Genomic DNA, 19,935 nt, shown 5'->3' with positions numbered 1-19,935 from the left:
TATATGCTATTGATAATTTTAAATGCAGTTAATCTCAGCAGAATTTGGCTTTTCTAACTGTTTCAATATGCAAAGCTCTAATCATAGCCATGAATCTTTGCCCTGAAAGGTTTGTGGATATGTGTGATTAGGTAGTCTACATCTTTAAAGAAAAAAATAATATTTATTAGAATCTTTGCAGAAGCATCAATTTAATAGTAAAATGCTGCCTCCTTCTGGATAAACTGTATCAGGCATAATAAGCTTGTAAAACTGCTACAGAGGTATTCATTTTGAAAATAAAATTGTTTAAAGAATTAGAATTCTACATTTTTTAAAATTAAAAATAGAATATACTCTACGGCCATGCCACCCTGAATAAGCCCGATCCCGTCTGATCTCGGAAGCTAAGCAAGGTCAGGCCTGGTTAGTACTTGGATGAGAGACCACCCAAGAAGACCAGGTGCTGTAGGCATAAAAAATAAAAAATAAGGGATTATAAACTGACAAAGTCCTGAAATCTGTGAGGTCAAAAAAAAAATAGAATATAGAGGACTAAAATAAACTTTGAAAAATTACCTAGATTCTTCCTTTGGGGCTGTAAAACACGTAAACTGCTATCCTATATAGTTGATTTGATTATCTGACTTTCTTTTAAAGATCTCTGAATAGTAACTAAGAAAGTAAAAAACAGATGATAAAATTGCAATTAGCATAATTTTCACTCTTACATCAGGCTACCTTACCTAATATTCAAATGACATTGGCATTTATGTATGCACACAGATTCATACTATGTGCCTGGAAAAATGTGTGTGTGTGTGTGTGTGTGTGTGTGTGTGTATGTGTGTGTGTGCACGCGTGTGTGTTAATAAATGCAATGAATGTCCTAGTCTCAATTCTATGGGCAGTACTCATGTGAATTTCGGCAAGCAAAAATTTAATCTCTCTGAGTCCCAGTTTCCTTATCTGTACACCGAGAATAATAAACCTATTGTTACCGACCTCAAGAACACTTTGTGAGGCTCATTGAAATCAGCAAAGCACTACAGAAGGTATCAAACTCACTTGTTATCTTTAAGGCTTTTAAATGGTCACATGCCTGAAGTGAAAGAACCAGACTTGTGATAAACAAGAAGAATAATGCTTAATAATGTCCTATTTATTGAATGACCACAGCTAGTTTGGTTATACTCAAATCAATCCACTCCCTACTTGGAGTAAAGAGCTGGAGAAGGAGGTTACAAATAACACGAGACCACAATTATACAAAAGTAAAATCTACTCTCAGTTCTCCAGGGGCAGTTCCTCCTGACCCCCACCCCACAGAGCCAAAAGAGCAGGTGGGTCTAACCAAAGCTGATCTGGCCAGGGACACAGAGGAGGCCTGGTTTGCGCAGCCTCATCCTTGAGCCAACATCCACAAACCTTACCTGGAGCCTCAGCCCAGAATGATCAAGTGCTAACTGTGCCCTGGTTCTATTAAAGGGACTTTCATGATTCTCCAAGGATCCTTCTACCAAAATGGTACTAAACAAATTCCAAACCAGCTAAGAGACCAAGGGGCACCTCAAATATTCCGATCCCCACTCAGCCAAGTAGGCATGCAATTTAACCACTCTATGCCTCGTTTTTTCTATAAAATGGTATAACAACAGTACTTAGCTCATTAGGTTACTGTGAAAATCAAATGAGTTAATACATATAGAGCACTCTGAACAGTGTCTGGGATACAAGCATTCAATGCATGATAGCTGCTGCTACTACCACTGCTATTATTATTATTACACTAATTTGCTTGTCCATGGCATCCATTTATGGGCAAATTATGTCCATAATGCTCATGGCTCTTGTATTTTCTGAGACTGACGGTTAATCCTCTAAATTTTCTGGCCATCAGTATTTAGAATTTTGTTCTCATACTAGTTACCTGATGTTACATATATACTTTTTTTATTTTTCAACTACAAAGTAATAAATTATAACTACTGGTGTTACTTAATGACATAGTAACCAAACTAAGCAACAAATCTTTGTTTTGTAGCCATATAAGCAGATGCGTCTAGAATAAGAGCTGAGACTTGTGCACCTTTCAAGCTGTTAAACATTTTTTTTTTTATGATGAGGAAATAACCCAATTTCATTTCACTCCAAGAGCAGAAGCAGCTATAATATCCCTGACTCTAACCTATTTGGTAAATCAACCTACGAAAAGTAGTAGAAGAAATCAAAACTGTTTTAATAAGAACTAAAAATGACACTTAGCCACTAGATGGTATTTAAATTGTATAGCACATTTCAGCTCACACTTGATCTAGTTAAAACCTTAATTGGTTTGCACTTGGTTCAAGCACTGACGATTCGTATATTTTGACACTGTGGGAACTCTCAGGAGTCGGCTTGATTGAGGCTTTGGAATAGCTACAACAAGTTCTGCAGCTACAGACATAAAATCCTTTTGGGGTAATGAAAAGAAAGAAGTAATTTTAAATTTCTGCCTGAAATCTTCTTCAGATCATTAAAAAAAAAAAAAAAGTAAATTATTGAGGGTAAGATTGAGAGACTGGCTAAGTTATGTCGTTTCAATTCACCAGTGTAACGTGAAGTCTTAATAACCACAGAGCAGCATAATTCACTAACAGCTGTCTCTGCTGGCCATGGGTACCTCCAAGCCTGGCCTCTGTCATTTTACTGGGTCCAGCAGCCTAATCGAATCTGCCATTTCCTTTTCAATTAATTCTTAGGAAAGGCCAGCCATGGACTTGTGAAACATCCCAGAGGAGAAAGAAATAGAATGTAATCCTCGCTGAATAAAATGCTGTTATAAAGAAAGGATAATAGTTATGTCAGTTATTTTTTCATCCCCCACAAGGATATTAGCAGAGTAACATTCTAAATTTCAGCAATAAGACTTTAAGATAGCCATAAAGATAAAATAAAATAGGTACTAAAATAACTTACAAAATTAACATATGTGTTCTTTCCATGTAATGGAGGAGACACTTCTATCTGAGGAGCTTTTGCAAAGACACACCAAGGATTAAGTGATGTTTTCCAGATCTTTTTATATGTTTTAGAAGCAACGGGTCAAGATTTAAATAGTCTGTGGTGCTGTGCTGGCTTCAGCAGCGCATGTACTAAAAGCCTGTGGTGCTAATTCCAAGTTGTCCACTAGATGGCTCTAATACACACGGAGTTCCTTTAACTGGTGGAATACCTATTCTCATGATAAAATAAAGCGCAGCATATTTAATTATATATGTGATTGAACAAGTTCTCTTCTAAGAAAAAAACCATGCAGTGATCATCTAAAAAGTTTAATAAGAATTACTGACTACCTAAAAAGATGGAGAATTGAACACATGCTTTTTATCTCTGCTCTCTCCCAAAGCCCCCTCAAAAGACAGAAAAAGAAAATAAAATGTATAAATCCACAAGGAAATAAAAAATAAAAAAGGAAGAAAAAGAAGACAAAATCACATTTTTAGGAAGCTGGCAACCAATGGCTGTGTGTAACCAACCTAGAAAAAAGGTGAAACCCAAGTACCAACAGAGGGGAACAAGTGAGAAGCAAGCCTATCCCACAACAGAACCCTGAGGGCTCAGAGATCAAAAGTGCCCCACCCCGACCCCTCAGACCCCTAACCTCCCTATCCCCCCACTCCTCCAGGCGGGAAAGGAAAGGGCATACTAGTCTTCAAGACCTCCCAGTCTCTTTGCCCATTCATTTTCCAGAAAGCTGACAGACTGGTGAATTTGCTCCTTCCAAAGCAAACTGATGAATTCTCAAAGGTGAAAATGATGGGTCCTCTGTGTGCTAACATAGGGCAAGCCCACTAGGAGTGGGTTCGCTACTAGTTTGTTAATCCTCCAGTGAAGTTCACCACTCTCATACTTCCCTCTTCCCACCAAAATCAGCCTTTTCCATACTCACTCTTAAATACAGACAGCCAAGAATCAGCAGATATTTTAGGAAAGCCTCCAACATAAAAGACATAGACCAAAGCATAAAGGAAAAAAAAAAGCCTGAAAAGAAATAGAAGCAATGTAGACAACAGAAGAAAATTTCAAAGAAACTAACTAGTATCCTTCGAAAAAGAAGAAAAGCTGTTGGACTTGTGACACTAGAATAATGTGTTATTAAAAAGTTTTCTTAAAAAGAAGCAATCAGAAAAAAGAAAGGGCTTTTGTAAACTAAAAGTATAATAACTATAATGAAAATGATTTCAATAGGAAGGTTAGAAGAGAATTTTTTTTTAACTAATAAAACAAAAAGGAAAAGAAAAAAAAGAAGAAAATAAGAAAAAAAAATGATAGGAAAATTAGGAGTAAATCCAGGCTCCTCAGCATCAAAATAACAAGTTCCAGAAAGAGAAACGAGAATAAATGAAAAGGAGGAAAATAATAAAAGAACATTTTCCCAAATTGTAAGCAATGAGTTTCCAGATTGAATGTGTTTACCTAGTACCCAGCTTACTGAATTAAAAAAAAAAAAATCTAAGGCATATCACTGTATAGTTTCAGAACATGAAGGATAAAGAAATAATCCTAAAAGCCCTAGGGGTGACAGTTATACACATAGAACAAGTAAACAGAACATATTGGATGTCTAAACCACATTGGAAACTAGAAGTCAATAGAATAACACCTTCAAATAATTAAGGATAAATTATTGTTACACCTAGAATTCTATACCCAACCAAACTCTCCACAGAGTTTGAGGGTAGCATACAGGTCTTTTTAGACATGTAACTTCTTAGAAAACTTATGTGCAATGCACCCTTTCACAAGAAGCTACTGAAGGGTGTTTTCTACCAAACCAAGGGATTAAATCAAGACAGAGAGAGACCTGGGATTCAGGACACATGGAATCCAACCTAGGAGAGAGGTCAAGGGAATTCTTGGGTGGTGGTGAAGGGAAGTGTCATGAGGAGGCCGTGCAGCTGGCCTGTGATACACAGAACTTATATGGATAAAGACCTATGGGAGGGCATCTCCAAAAGAAAAAAAAAAAAATAGATTTTCTCATTTATTTGATCTTGCCGAGAGGGGATTTAACTCTTCTCTTGGAAATTATGAACATGAAATTGTGTAGTGACAGACACATTAAAAACAAAGTGAATTTTAAAAAGAAGATGATGTATGAGCCTTGATTAAATTTTGAGTTAAATTTTTTAAAAATTCATGAAGACATTACTGGGACAGTTTGGGGAAATTTGAAAAGGGACTACATATTAGAAAATATATTATTGTGTCAATGTCAAATTTCTTAAGTATGATAAAGGTACAGTAGTTATTTAAAATCACCAGTATGGTTGATAGAGAAGAAAGACTGCCTAGAGGAAAAAAGGCTTTTTCCCCAAAAAAAAAGGGAGTCTGAAAAAATTAATACTTTCCAGGGAGTGGGAAAAAGGGCATTCCAGACCAAGGCAACATAACATGCTGGAAGGCACAAGGTCAAGACAAAGCATAACAGTCTTCCAGTCGTTCAATAAATATTGGACAAGGGCCCACTATGTGTCCAGCACTGTCCTTAGCAATGAGATTACAGCAATAATGGAAGAGAGCAGCCGTCACGCCTTCGGTTGGGTGCCATTCCAGTGGCGGGTATGAAGGACTGAGGAAAGAGGCAGATAATAATGGTAGAGAGAGAAAGAGCCATCAGGGTAGAGTAAAGGCCCTGCAGAAATGTCCTGAGGGAAAATATGTCTGGGACTGGTGAAGAACAACCAGGCACCCAGTGTGGCTAGAGAGGAGTGGGGAGGGAGAGAGTAACAGAAGCTTCCAGAGTTCCTGAGAGGTATGTTCAGGGAGGTTTTTATGACATGGTATGGATTTGGGCTTTTGCTCTGAATTTATTGAGCGGAGAAATGAAAAGAGTTGATTTAGGTGTTAAAAGGACCACTGTGGCTTCTGTGCTAGAACAGACTGAAGTGGGACATGGGTACAAACAGTGAAGCCAATTAGGAGGCCACTATGCCACAGCTGCTGGAAGGTCAAGAATGATGAGGTGTGAGACTTAACCCATGGTACGTGACAGTCATTACGACCTTGACAAGAACAGGTTTGGTGGCATGGCAAGGGTGAGACCTGGTTTGAATGGGTCCATGAAAGAATGCAAAGTGGAGTTGAAGTGTTGAGGTGTTTGCTGTGAAGGAGAGCAGAAAAAAATGGAACAGTAGCTAGAAGAGATGTGAGAGAAATTTGGTTTTTAATTAAGCAAAACACAGATTGTGTGCTGATGAAAATATTCATTGATTGATAATTGTATTAACTGGTTGTGTTAAAGAACAAAATTCAACCGAGTAAATTTGAATATCTAATTAGCTTTATTAAGCAATTCATGAATCAGGCAGCACCTCATCCAGTAAGTAGAAAGGACCTCTGAGGGATTGAGGGTTTGCATAAAATAGATGATTTTCATTGGCAGAAAGAGGGTGAGACAAGAAAGTTAAAAGAGTGGATTATTTCAGGCATTGTCACTTTCTCTTAGGGGAAGACAAGGAGTCTTATCAGGCAGATGACCTCACTAGAGCTGACCAGGAAATTCCAGACTGACAGGTTTAAAATTCACTCCTGGGAGCTGCTAAAACTGTGGTTAGGTTAGGTATTACGCCTTGGTGGGGCTTAGCAAAAGTGACTCCATTCTGGGTGTATAGCTTCTTTTTAACAATTGATAATCGATCTTAGGCAGAGTTAGGAGCATGGACAGTCCAAGCACAGAAACAGGAGGGGAGGCTGAGTACGCAGTCCCGATGGGATGGAAGGTGGTGCTAAGAGCCATGTGAGTTCTGTTCGGGTAATTTCTGTTTTCTTAAGAAGACTGAAAGAGTGAGGATGGGAGAGGTATTGGAGGTTATAAGAAATCAGGAACGTGTGAAAACTAGTTATCTAGGAGAGTGTACATGTTATCTAGACGAGTTATCTAGGGTGAATGTTCCAATTCCAGGGAAATGCGTGATTGACAGACAGAATAAAAGGTCCACTTAGGATTGCTGTGAGGTCGCGCATTTAAAGTAAGCCCATTTGGCATGCTCAAGTGTTTTTCTAGAGCTATGGCATGCTGGGTGGGTTTATGGTGGGAGCTGAGAGTTATCCAAGGGAGTGATTAAAATAACTGAGCATGAAATTCAAGCCAGGAGAATAAGGAGAATATTGAGAAATGGCATGAGTCAAAAGGACTGCAGGAAGGAGTTAGCTGCAAAGATTGGAGGTATGGACTGAGACTGAGATTATAGCTGAGATGTGCTGAGACAAAGTTTAGAGCAGGTCCATGGGGGCTGAGCAGCTGTTAAGGAGAGACGGCATGATTATTGGAGAAGGGCAGGTAAAGGAACCATGAGGCCTGGTTATTAGAAGGTCACTCACTTGGATACTGAAATCAGGAGTTGCTTCAGAGAATGACAGTGAACCTGGAGATAAAAATCTTTTTTTAAAATAAAAGGGGGGGGTGAGGTAGGAAGGACCCAGGAGTCCATAAATGACTGCACTGTGGAGGAGAATATAGTCTGACAATGGGAGGAGGGGTGCAGAAAAGGGGGAGAAATGGTCTGGAAGCGGCCAGAAGGAGAAAAGAGAACATCTATTCCCCAAACCCCCAACTCCCACTCACCCGCCTCCAGGCCCAGGGGCAACAGGAGGCCTGTGAACAGCCACACTAGAGAGGGCTGCAAGGACAGTGTCCTGGAGAGAGCAGGGTTTCTGTGTTATCAGGGAGGTAAAGGGAGCATTTATAGATGGGACAGAATAAAAATAATTTGCTTGGAGCGACCAAGTTTAGCAATACCAAACATCAAAACATAATGTCCAAGTCACACTGACAACTACAAAATTATCTGTCATCATTGTGCTTTCTGAGGCAAACTATGCTTAATATCTAAACCTGTAACAAAGTCACAACAACTCTTCCTATTTTCCAAGCAGATCATGATGAACTTAATATTCTAGTGGAACATCTGCATACCCTGCTGTTAAAGACCTATGAGCTATGGCAGAGGATGGTGACCCGGAATCATCTCTGAAGTGGAACCAAGGAAATGTTGGGGGAGGGGAGGAGACCAGAGTCAAGAATGCCTCTCAAGGGCTTGTTTGGGGAGCGCATAGGGCTGATCGTGCCTATAGAGGAGACAGCAAAAGAGGATAGGGAGACATGAATGCTTCAGTAAGATATAAGTTAAATTTGAGATGTCTGTAAGCTAACAAGTTGGGATGTCTAGGAGCCATTGGAAAAAGGAGTACAGAACTCAGGAGAGCAGAGAGACTGGAAAGAGAGATTTTGGAGTCATCAAATAGGTATATGGAAGCTAAAGCAGGTAAGTGGGTGAAAATTCTCAGGAAGAATGTACAGAGCAGCCTTCTCAGTCTTGGGCCCCAGAGCTGATGTAATAGCTGCTCACCTGGCAGTGGCTAATCCATGCAAGCTACTAAAATGGGAGGTGCCATGCTGAGCCATATTGGATCCTGGGGAAAAAGAAAAATCAGTAATACCGATACTGCCTGTGGTGTTACATAGCATCTCCCCAAAATTCACATCCACCTGGAACCTCAGATTGTGACCTTACTTGGAAACAGGGTCTTTGAAGATGCAATTAATTAGGTTGAGAGCCTACTGGATTAGGGTGGGCCCTAAAGCCAATGACTGGTATTATTATAAGAAGAGGAGAGACACGGAGACACACAAAGAAGGTCATGTGAAGATGGAGGCAGAGACTGGAATGATGCAGCTACTAGCCAAGAAACGCCAAAGATGGCAGCCATCACGAGATGCTAGCAGAGAGGCATGGGGTTTCTCCCTGGGTGCCTCTAGCCTCCAGAATTGGCAGACAACACATTTCTGTTGTTTTTAGTCACCTAGTTCATGGTACTTAGTTACAGCAGCCCTAGAAAATGAATCCACTGGCTTTGTTTAAAATTTTGATATTTTATGGATTGTTTAGCATTAATTTTGATTTTTAAAAATACTGCATTAAAATATTTATCTTGATTACTGAGTTTTTTGGCACCTCCTTAAAATTTGCAGCTGAAGTAAGTGCCTCATTTGCTTTACCCTCATCCAGGAACTGGGGCATATTTTAACTACTTTCATTGGGATACTAACAGACAAGCTTCTGTTCAGTCAATTTGCAGAGACAGGTATATCTCAAGAGCAAAGAGTAAAAGCAAACAAGCAAGCATGAGAGATGATTTCATGTTCTCTCTCACTAAAGAAATACAGCCCATTTTTTGGAAGGGACACAGATATTGGCAAGCCTCGTTTAGAAACAGCAGGCACACTCTGATCATTCCATCTGCTTCCCTAAGAAAGAAAAATCATCACATGGTGATTTCAGTGTCCTTAGGCCCTATGTAGGAGATTTTATGTTATACTCACTTTGAGAAAATATCTCAAGGGAAAATGTTTTCAAGTTGAATATGAGTATGAAAGAGTTGAATATAGAGTAAGTGGAAGTTTGGGACATAGTTCCAAGTCTTTTGACACTCCTCTCGTGGAAGTCAAGGCGGGGTGTCTGTGGGCAAATTTCTTGAATCTGGGCAGCCTTATGACTCCTTTCACCAACATAGTACAGTGGACCAAATAGTGAGACTGGGTTATTAAAGGCAATGCAGTATCTGCTTATACAGAAGAACATTCTAGCTTGGAGCTCTGAGCTGCCACGGAAAAGTCTAACTACCATGAGACCACTAGCTGTACAGAAGCCAAGTGCAGGTGCTCCTGTCAGCCGCCTACTCTTTGACCAGCCCAGTACAAGGGATAAGACCTGAGACCTCAAGAAGGAAAGATCAAACATCCCTGCTGTGCCCAGTCTGAATTCCTGACCCACAGAACCTGTGAACATAATAAAATGGTTGTTTCAAGATGCTAAATTTGGGTCAATTGATTACAAAGCAGTAGCAACTACAATAGACTATAAGGGTCAAAGAGCTATCAATATGAATGGATAGATTCATTATTCAAAAATATTCCAATTATCTGCAGAATGGAAATTTACTATATAGTTTGAAACAGTTTTGCCAAATAACTTGAAGTAATCTTTGTGCATGTGTATTGTCCCACTGATATTTTCTATCATAGCTGCAGAGCAATGAAACATATAAAACCTGCTAACTAACCTTGCTAGTACTTTCTGTTCAAATTGCTTGTTAATAGTGAGAGTTACCATCTTTGTTGTAAGAAAGGATAGAGTTTGCCAAACTTGCTCTTTGAGCCTGTTTCAAATTTTAGCCCATGAATGCTGGTGTTATTAATAAGAACAAACCCTAGTCAGTTAGTATTAGTATATTTTAGTGAATTCTAGTATTCATTTTAGACACTAATTCCTTATTAGACACTCAGAGTATGGAATTGGAAAAAGCATCAGAAACTCTGCCTCCTTGGAGGTTTATGTTAGGCAAGTGACACGCTGTGCTTTGTTTCCCAAATGTAGCAAGGATAACATCCGCTGGAAGAACTGGGAACAGGTGCCACTACATTGAGAAGCCTACGAGGTGGCCACATAGTCTGGAAACATTGATATATTTCGCAGATAGAATGTCTATTTCTTCCGGGGCAGCTAAAGCACCAGGTTTATTCTGTGAAAGGACCAAATCATCTAAGGAAATGCATCACAGAGGCATGTGCAGGGACTGATTGGAAATGATGTTTCTTGTGTTTTATAGAACCTGCAGCTGTGTTATTTTGAATTGAGTTTAACATCATTTAGAGCACCTGTTTATATGGATTATTTTTCTTCCCGTTTCTGATTTAAACAGTTCACTACACACTCCCTTTCTACTACTCCCTTTCTTATCTTCACTACACACACACACACACACACACACACACACACACACACACACACACACACACACACACACACACACACACACACACACACACACACACACACACGTTCACTAAGCAGCTATGGAAGTAGAAGGCAGCTTTTACTAGAGGAAGTTTTACATCTATCTATATGAACTTCCTCCTAACCTCCCCGCCCCCCAAATCCTTAAAACAAGAAAATAACCATTATAAAAATAAACCATAAAAATTTTTTTATTTCCTATTATGGTTGTTTAAAGGAGAGATATTTAAAGGAAAGGAAGGAAAGGCTGGCTCAACTATCAAGAAAACAGGAAGTTAAAGAAATAAAGCAAGGGGAGGAGATACAAGAGGGGAGAACTCAGGAAGGGAACAAAAATCATGGAAAGGGGAAAAAATAGTGAGGGAGAAAGGCAAGAAAAGGAGGCAATACATGCCCAGGGCTAACCCGTTCTGAAAACAGCCTTAGTCTAACTAGCCAGAGTATCGGCATGGTGAAAGCAGTGGCCTGAATTCCACCCGTCTTGGGTAAGTCACAGAAATGTCGGGGCCCATTTCATTATCCATAAAACTTAGACAAAAACCTTCGCCCTTTATAAATTTAAACTTTTATTTCTAATGTATCTTGATTGTCATTTTGACTTTAAATAGCTGACAAAACAATTAAGCACTCCTCAAGGCTCCTTAACTGCTTTGTATACCCAGCCTTTCAAGATGCCACTCCTGTGTAATTCGAAGAAAAACTACATTTCAACTAAATTAAAATTACATTAATTTCATCAAGCGAGACTAGATACTGCTTATCCCAGCCTCCATATACAAAGCTGCCATTTTACCGCTCTTTCTTCCAATTTATACACTAAGAGAACACATAAAAACAAGCAAAAGCTTCCAAATCTTAGTAATGACACATTTGCACTGTAATTTTAACAGAACTCCCAGCTTGGAAGGAAATGAACTAGGGTGAGGGTTGCCTGAGTTTTCACCCTTATTAGGAAATGGGAATAGTTTAAAGACAGGAAATTACAAAAGAGCTTTCCTTTACAAAAGAGGTTCATACAGGGCAGGAGCACGGCACCGCCCTATCCGGCTCTAAGAGATCCGAACTGAGCGGGAGGAGCCTACTACTGACCTCACAAGAGGCGGGCGCCACGGCGGCGCGGAGTTCGCAGACTGGCTTAATAAGAAGGCCGGCAAGTTAGATCCGGCAGCTGGCGGAGGGAGTCTCTCGACCGCAACCATGCGCAGGAAGAGCGCACTGCGCGTGCGCGGAGTGGCCCTGTGCCTTGCAGTTCTGGCTTGTGAGCGGCTCTTCCCGGCAGACCCCGCGGCCTGACATTTTCCAGGCTTCCTAGAAGTGACGTATATACTGCGCTCCTTCCTCTTGGCGTTTGCGAAATCATTTCGCCCCATGTACCCCACGGCAACCCAGCCAAGCCTTGCACGTGTTCGCTGGCGGAACTGAGCATGATTGCCTCCTTCCCCCGCCCACCCCCTAACCCCCGGGTGGAGTCCCATGAGGTTTGGCGGAGGCAGCAGAGAGTACGCGCAGGTCACTTGTCTGACGGGGTGTGGGGTGCCAGGCTATCACAGAGTTCATAGAAAGGGGTAAAGGACTTCCCAACTGACCTGCCCGCTTCAGTCACTTGCCCCACGGTGGAGCCCTCCGGGAAACCTGCCTCTTAATCCGTGATGGCCCTTCAGCGGCTTGTGGCGACTGAGTTATCGCCAGAGCCCTTCCATAAAAATTGTAAATGCCATAACTATTTAATTAAATCACTTACATAAAACAGGAAGACTATCATGAGATTCCTTATGGGGAGGAGGGCAGAGTGAGCAAAGGGCAAAAGATATCGTGGCCTTCACGGTTAAAAATAGTTCTGAAACTATTGAAGGGGTAAAATAGAGCTTATCCAGCTTGCATTTTCCCTGCAGCCACCTATTTCTCCTTGAACTCGCTCAGCCCAGGGAGGACACCAGTGTCTACAGGTCGAAAACAGCTCAAAAGCACGATTCACCAAGGAGATACTAAAAAGGCACACCTCTAGATCCAGCTTTTCATGAACCTGCTATAGTCCCGCTAGGACTGTCTGAATGAATATAAGCGAATGAGTGAAAGTGTGTATACGACTGTTCCCCTTATGTATCGATTCTGAAAATTAAGTAACAATAGATATTCATAAATCTAAAGGCAAAACTTGTTTTCGAGACTCCAGTGATACATATAAAAAACACTGTACGCAATAAAGGAATTATGTATCAGCTGTAATTAGTTATTCTCAGGATGTAAGAGTTAGATAACTCTGAAATGTTTCCGGATTTGTGAATAGAAAACTTGTTCTGTGGTAGTTTTAAGGTGTGGCACATGAGTAATATCTGGTTGTGTAGCGTTATCTGCTTGTGTCATTGTTACTGTGAGGAAACCTTTCCCTGAGACAAAACTAGAGTAGGTCTCTAGTGAGTTTAATGTCACAATGTACATAATTTAAATTAACCAAATAAAAGTTCCACTAAAACACCTTATGGTAGGGCTAGAGAAAGCTTGTTCTTTTAGTTACATAGATATCATTCATTGTTTTCACTAACAAATATTACACCTGTTCTGGAGAACCAGCATCACAATAGAGCCTTTGGATGCTGTCAAAGAAAAAATACTGGAGTGGGCATCAGAAAAACCAGAGTTCTAATCTCGCCCCTGCCACTCTTATCTAAAATCTTGGTCAAGTCATTTTATATCTCTGAGCTTCCCTTTCCTCACATTTAATGAGGTCTTTGCCACTCCCAAATTCTCCTGTGGTATTTTGCCCCGTTTTAGCATTTATGTACTCTTTGCTTGTCAGTCTTCACCAGTTTGGTCTTCACGCCTAGCATAACATAGTTTAGTGGGTGCTCACTAGAAGTTGGTTGAAATGACTCCTTCCAACTTGACAGAGTTTCCTTATGGAACATTTTTCTTTGAAACAATGTCGTAGATCTGTTATTAAGAATGCTATTTATTGTCAAAAATCATCCCACAGATTACTTATTACAAAGATGCAAAGGACCTTTACAATGGATAAATCTGGTGGACACCACAGTAACTGAACTATCAAAATTAACCAAAAGTTGGACAATAATTGTATATCATATGCCCCTTGATGTAAAGCTCGGAGGACACATCATCATTCATGGAGTATTCCTGGAAAAAAAAAAAATGTTTACCTGGAAAATCAGACAAATCCCAATTGAGGGACATGCTGCGAAACAGTTGGCCAGAAATCATGAAAAATATCTTAAAGGACAAAAACTCTAGAGAATTACCCTAGATTAAAAAGACACGACAACTCTGTGCAGGGAACTTAATGCAAGACTCATTTATTTTTGTTTTATCATGTTCAAAATGGTGAATGTGTTCATCAGATTTCCAGTTATTTTCTGTTCCTGCTGAGAAAACTAGTTAAATGTGTAGGGAGCTTCAGAAAAGTTGATTCTTATTATTCCTAAAAGTTTATTCACTTAAGGTCTTGTATTGAATTTTTATTGGAAATAGAAAACAGTACTAAACAGGGTCAACCTCTTCCTTTGTCAAAATTAACTTTCAATCCTTAAGAGGAAAATTAAATCATTTTTTAAAATGTCATTTCCAATAACTTGCTTGGTCCTATTTTTAATTGCCTATCCTCCATCAGAGGAAAACAAAGAATTACAAAAATGAAACCACTAGGAAAGCTTGAGGAAGCTGATGTTCTTAATATTAGAGTTCTGATTTATAGCTCTTGATTTTCTTGTTGAGGTAATCACTGCTTTATACCCTCCAGAGCTCCTGGGAGCCTCCAGAAATGAGGACCTGTTTCTTAGCCCTTCATATTCTAGGCCCTGCCCACCTCTTGTAGCCTCATTAGTTTCTAGTGTACGCACACACATACAATCAACATAATATTCCTTGTCTAAATCTTTCAGTTAAGGTGGATTTAAGAGTAAGTGAATAAAAAAGAAGTTATTTGTTCTTGAAACTGAAAATCCGAGGGATAGAATATAGGGTATGGCTATGTGCAGGACCATAAATGAGGTCCCTGGATTGGGTTTCTCTCTCTGGTCTCTGGTCTAAGCTTTTCTTCTCAGCTGGCTCCATTCTCAAGCTGGTTCTCTTCTCCAGTGTTAAGAGGGCGTCTGCAACTTTGGGCTTACCTCCTCCTCTCAGCAATTCCATAAAGAACAAGCACTTCTCTCCACTCCTCTGGCCAGGGTTCCAGCAAAAGGCCTGGACTTGATTGCTAACCTGAGCCAGTCACTGGGAGGAAGTGAAGGGGGATGGGATAGGCTTATTTGTGAGCTCAGAAAGAGGTCAGCCCCTCCCAAACCACCTACACTGAGAATGGAGAAGTTGCTGGGCCCCAAGGGAAAACAGCAGCTTAGATACTGGGCAAGCTAAAACAACAGATGTCCACTATATTTCTCCACACACCCAGTGATCTCATACCTCCCTGCCCTGGCTCCTACCTCCCCTCTACCTACAATGCTCTTCCACACCACACTTAGTCTTCTGACAAATGCCTATGTAGCCTTTAAAACCCAGATCACCTATTACCTCCTTTCTGCCACCTTGTTTGTACAATTGTTCATAAAATTAACCCTGGGAACCATTTCTGAACCCTGTACATATTTCTATTAACAGACTGAGTTGGAAAAATTTTTAAAGCAATTAATTACAATTGTACAAGTAATATATGTTCATTATTTAAAAAAAACCAAAACCTCAAAGAGTAATGCCACTCAAAGAGTGGTCCATGGACTGGCAGCAAGCTCTGAACTGTTTGTTATAGGTCCTCAATGAAGTAAGTATAGAGGTTGAGAATAAAGTCTAGAAATTGTTATGGCAATGTGACATATAAGTTTTTGTCTGTTGAATCCAATAATAAGCAATTCAACCTTTCATTTTTTATGTATTTTAAAATTTCATTTAGTAGCAATTCACATTTATTGGATTTTATTAAAGTATCATTTCACACCAGTTTAGATATATGTAGTGTGATCCTTTTTACATGAAATTAACTGCATATATTATACAGGGATATATATATATATATATATATATATATATATATATATATATCTGGAAGGATAGACATCATGCTGTTACCTTTGGGGAAGGTAACGATATAATTTTGATAAAAGATTAGAGAATACAGAAAGGAGAGAATGGGGCTTTTCCTTTTTGTATAGTTCTCTATTGCAAAGCTTCTCAAATTCGTTGGTCAATTTCTGACATTAAATACAATGAAGAACGAATCCATCCACAGACTGACTTCACTGCATTATTTGCAATCAGCAAATATTGAGTATCTACCATTTGCAGCCTCCTCTTTGGACCTTAGTGTCCTCATATAAAAAAGACATTGGGATACATATGAACTTTAAGCTATCTCCCAAAGCAAACCTATGGATTTTGGTTTTATAGTTTAGTTTATTAAATTGGTACTGGCCTTAACTCTTGGTCACACATGCCCAATTTCTGGACACACTTCCAAAAACTGTCCCAGAGCCTATGTCCACATTCAGACAGCAAACCACTTCACTGTATTGCTTTTTTATGAGCCCCCATTTCCCTACCACAACTCTCCAGTCATAGCAATTCCAGTAGGGCTCTTGTTCTACAGCCCATGCCCATATAGAAGAGAGAGTGTGGACTATTTACCTAGCTCTTTGTAAGGACACAGAAAAGTGGAAACATGGCTGATCTGCTACAAAGTGTCCCAAAGAGAACAGGATAAATGAGGACCTGTAAGGGCTGTGGTGATAGGACAGACACTTGAGGATGGAACTGGTTCCTGGACAGAAAGGAAAAAGGCAAGATCAGGCTGCCTATACAACGCACTAGGAGAAAAACAAGCAATTTAGTGCACAAGTTTTGATTAAGTATCTACCGTTTACACAGTGTCGACTAAGTTCTGTGAATGCAAAATTAACACAATATGGTACTATTTTTAAAAAGTCAAGACATACACCCAAGTGATTAACAATGCATGAAGTATGGAATCATGTGTCAAAAGGCATACTAGAGGATATAAATACTATGAGAGAATCCGAAGAAAGGAAAAACTGATGAAAGCTGGATCAGGTAGGGAAGGCTTCTGATAAGTAGAACATCTGGATCTCAAAAAAAAATTGGTAGGATTTGATTAGCAGAGAGGAGTAAAAATATTGCAGGCTTGAGAAATAAAATAAAGAAAAGTATGAAATCAGGAAGGTAAATGACATGTTTGTTAGTGAGGAAACAGGTCCTGCTGGTCTTGGTTCAGGCAGACATGGTGGGGGGAATGAGGTCAGGTGGTAATGCAATAAGGGAATGAATGACAAGATTAGATTGTGGAACACCTCAATTACCAAAAGGTGTTTGATCTGTTTTATTTCCAGAGTCTTTATTTGAGAAAGTGGGGTAAAGAAACTGATATTTCAAGATTTACAGATTTCCCAGGATGAAGGAGGGATGGGAGGGAATGGAGGCAAGACCATTTAGAAAGCTATGGTGCAGGCAATGAGGTAACAGCAGACATGATAGAATAGACAATACTGGCAGATTCAAGAACAATTTCCTTCCTTGAGGAAACAACGAAACTGGGTGACTAAAGAGGTAAGAACCAAAGATGAGTCTGAGGTTCAAGATGTCAGAAAATTTTAGACCTGTAAGGGGTCCAGTCAGATTCCCTAACGTTAAGAAATGATGAAACTGGTTGTTTAAAGTTTCAGAACTATTTCTCTGCAGAGCTAGCAGCAGAATGCCTAAGGCAGTATTACTATGAGACTTTCCTAGCATTTTATGCCTAAGTGTTAATTACATATAAATCATTTCGGATGACTATTTTTAATGATGAGAGCAACCAGACCGGAATTATGATGTCATAATCACAAGACTGAATGAAAAAGTCATGTATCTATTTGAATAGTTTATGTGTTAATCACATACTATGATTTCTGCTGTAAACAGAAACTTGATTAGCAACTTACCAAGGTTATAAATTCCCCCTGATGACATTAACAATGATGACTTATCCCTTCTCTACCTGCTTTTTGCATTTATTGGTCACTTTAACATTTGTCTTTGTGTGTACCAGTCTCTTTATCAAAAGTGTATGTCATTCTAGGTAGAGACTTACACTTCATTTACCATTAGCAGAAATTAAAGTGTTGAGCTATTACATTTTGATAGGCTACTAATGAATAAACGATTGCTGAAGAAATTAATGTAATTATACCAGTTGTAAGTTTAGGATTAAAGAAACTGAAAGTTGAAATAACAATGAAAAACATGATCCCCAGAAAGACTGCAGAGATGAATGGAATGAGAACCAATTTAAGCATCAAGAATATGATTCTTCAGTAGTTCCAGCAAGGCCACTAATAATTCTCTTTGTCTTTTCAGTCATCATCTGAAGCCTGCAGGTCTTGAAACAATAAAAACACTTTACTCTAGTCATGACCTATTTCCTTTTAGATCTGGGTGAACTCAGGGCTTACTAGCAGGACCTCTGTTTGTTGAGAAAGAATATACAAAATATATTACAAACTTACCATTCTGTTTGTTAAGAAAGAATATACAAAATATATTACAGTCTTACCATTCTATTTTTTTCTTAGAGTGACAAAGAACTCAATCACTTACGTTCCTAATGGAACAGTCTCACTTGCCTGAACTCATTTCTAATGCTTTTATACAATTAAAACATACTCTTCACTCTTCCTAATTCTGTTGATGTTGGGTATATCAACATTATTTAGTCTTTCCCCCATTTTAATGTTGATGTTAGGTACATGGAAAAATAACTTAGAAAAGTAATCTAACAACTCTTCCAAACCAGTTTGATGAATTAATGCTAAGCAAGTAAAATGTTGGCTCACCTCCTCCATCACTTTTGTTGAAGCTGAAAGGAGAAATAGTGAAAATAGTTGTATCTATGGGATATAATTTGGGGTACAGTCAGAAGGGAGTGGAAAATGGACACAAAGTTGTGGGATAGCCTGGGTGGTTCTGCTCTTCTGGAAATAACTGCCAGATACAAGAGGTGGGGAGCAGGGAGGTTCACCAGCAAAAAATATCAGGAATGGAGCAAGTACCCCTTTTCCCTTCCAGAACGTCTCCCTCTTAGGCTTGTGAACTTTTTTGAATTAATCATAGATATAACAAGGTAAAAATTTATTATAAAATATATCAAGATATCACCAAGTCAGTTTATTGGAGAGGCATGGTCGAGGACCCTCTAAAGAGGAGAAAATTTTCCATTAAAATCATCTTAAAAATAAGTTAAATTACTCTCAAGTCATTACTCATATAGGTGATTTCATTTAAGCTCAATGTTTCAATGAAGCATATTTACAATTAATTTTACTTATTTTAAAATAATTGAACTCACAAGAAGTTGCAAAAAATAGCACCGAATTCCTGTGTACCATTCACCCAATTTTCCCCAATAATATTATCTTACACAACCGGAGGTTATCAGAACCAAGAAAAAAGCATAATAATAATTAGTTTTCTAAAGATTTCAAAATTTGCTATAGTATTTAAAATCGTTCCTGAATATTGGGGAGGTGAGTTTCCCTGGAAGCAGCCTAGTCAGAAAGGTGAAGGTGACATGCAGAAAGTTTAGGTGCTTTAGCCAGTATCAGATTTACACTTTCTTGAAGTAATGTTTCTCAACCCTGACTGAACACTGGAATCACTGGAGGATGGGCAATATCACCGGCTGGGCCTGGCCCATCCCCAACAAATTCTATCAATCTCTTTAGGTAAGGCTCAGGCATCAGTGTGTTTTAAAAGCTCCTCAGAAGATCCTAATGAGCAGCCAGGGTTCAGAACTACTGATGTCAGTCTTTAAGATATAAGGTGTATTTAATACCCTTTTTTAAATGAAGTTTTGAATGTTTTGCCTTAGTGACATCATTGACAAATTGAAATGTATTCAAACTCCGTTCGCTCTATAGATCCAAGTTTCAATGCACTTTTCATAATTAAAAAGATTAGGCCTTAAAACAGAGCTGTCATAGAAAGGTAATGGGGCTTCTTATCCCTACGTCTTAGCAGTTCAAGCGTGGGATAAAAAGATGGTTAGAGTAAACCAAGACCAACTCCCTTCCTTCCAACCCCAGACTCTAGTACTCTGGCTCAGTATTTTTTTTTT

The 19,935-nt window shown here is 39.2% G+C and overlaps 1 pseudogene; it reads left to right on the top strand.

Moving 5' to 3' along the window:
- Positions 1-335: 335 nt before the first annotated feature.
- On the top strand, positions 336-454 carry LOC111732990 (annotated as a pseudogene).
- The last annotated feature ends 19,481 nt before the right edge of the window (positions 455-19,935 follow it).

The sequence above is a fragment of the Pteropus vampyrus genome, unplaced genomic scaffold, assembly GCF_000151845.1.
Source record: "Pteropus vampyrus isolate Shadow unplaced genomic scaffold, Pvam_2.0 Scaffold12, whole genome shotgun sequence".
Taxonomy (NCBI): domain Eukaryota; kingdom Metazoa; phylum Chordata; class Mammalia; order Chiroptera; family Pteropodidae; genus Pteropus; species Pteropus vampyrus.
The sequence above is the reverse complement of the archived record's forward strand: the minus strand, read 5'-3'. Positions and strand labels throughout refer to the sequence as shown.